General features: G+C 30.2%; 1 protein-coding gene across 1 annotated transcript in view; it reads left to right on the forward strand.

Annotated features, from left to right (window-relative positions):
- The window catches only part of sbf1 (SET binding factor 1), a 68,074-nt gene that overhangs the window by 18,311 nt on the left and 48,431 nt on the right, over positions 1–1,332 (forward strand). The gene's annotated exons all lie outside the window — the stretch shown is intronic.

Consider the following 1,332-nt stretch of genomic DNA (forward strand, 5'->3'; position numbering starts at 1 on the left):
GTCAATGAGTAATTGTGTTTTAAATGATCGTAATCTCAACATTAGCAAGTTTTCTTTGATAAGATGTGAAAAAAAAAACTGAAAAAAATCGGAAAACGTGACAAAAAAACATCTAAAACATCGGAAAAAAGCGACAAATAAATTGTGGAAAAATTGACTATGGAAAAATAATTTTAAAAAACGTCAAAAACATCGGAAAAAGCGACAAAGAAATTGTGGAAAAATTGACTAATGAAAAATAATTTAAAAAAACATCAAAAAAGTGACAAAAATAGGAATAAAAACAGACAAAAAAAAATGTTAAAGCTGGAAAAGTGATCAGAAAAAACATCACATTTTGCAAAGTAAACAATAAAAAAGACGAGTAAAGTATGAAGGGAACTGTCACAGTTTCAGGTGTTTTCACTGTCCCATTTTTTACATGTTCAGTGAATGCAACATCTTTCCAAAAGTCAATGAGTAATTGTGTTTTAAATGATCGTAATCTCAACATTAGCAAGTTTTCTTTGGTACAATGTGACATTTGGCTCCTAGTGGTCAGAAAAAACATCACATTTTGCAAGTAAACTCTTATTTTTTCATGTGTTCTGAATGAAAAAGATGGGAAAAGTATGAAGGGAAATCTCACAGTTCCAGGTGTTTTTACTGTTCAGTGAATGCAACATTTTTCCAAAAGTCGATGTGTAACTGTGTTAAATGATTGTGATCTCAAAATTACGATTTTTTTTCCTCAGCCCTAAATTGGTTTAGTAAGGATTACGGTATGTCGTATCCAAATATTTACTCGCACAATAAGAAGTGTAAATGGAGAAATCAATGCGGTTATCGTTGGCTAAACAACAGAAAGTCAACATTAGCAAGTTTTCTTTGTTAAGATGGGAACAAAAAAACTGAAAAAAATCGGAAAACGTGACAAAAAAACATCAAAAACATCGGAAAAAGCAACAAATAAATTGTGGAAAAATTGACTAATGAAAAATAATTTAAAAAAACGTCAAAAAAGTGACAAAAATAGGAATAAAAACAGACAAAAAAAAATGTTAAAGCTGGAAAAGTGATCAGAAAAAACGTCACATTTTGCAAAGTAAACAATAAAAAAGACGAGTAAAGTATGAAGGGAACTGTCACAGTTTCAGGTGTTTTCACTGTCCCATTTTTTACATGTTCAGTGAATGCAACATCATTCCAAAAGTCAATGAGTAATTGTGTTTTAAATGATCGTAATCTCAACATTAGCAAGTTTTCTTTGTTAAGATGTGACATTTGGCTCCTAGTGGTCAGAAAAAACATCACATTTTGCAAGTAAACTCTTATTTTTTCATGTGTTCTGAA

This window comes from Etheostoma cragini, unplaced genomic scaffold, assembly GCF_013103735.1.
Source record: "Etheostoma cragini isolate CJK2018 unplaced genomic scaffold, CSU_Ecrag_1.0 ScbMSFa_1523, whole genome shotgun sequence".
NCBI classification, from domain to species: Eukaryota; Metazoa; Chordata; class Actinopteri; order Perciformes; family Percidae; genus Etheostoma; species Etheostoma cragini.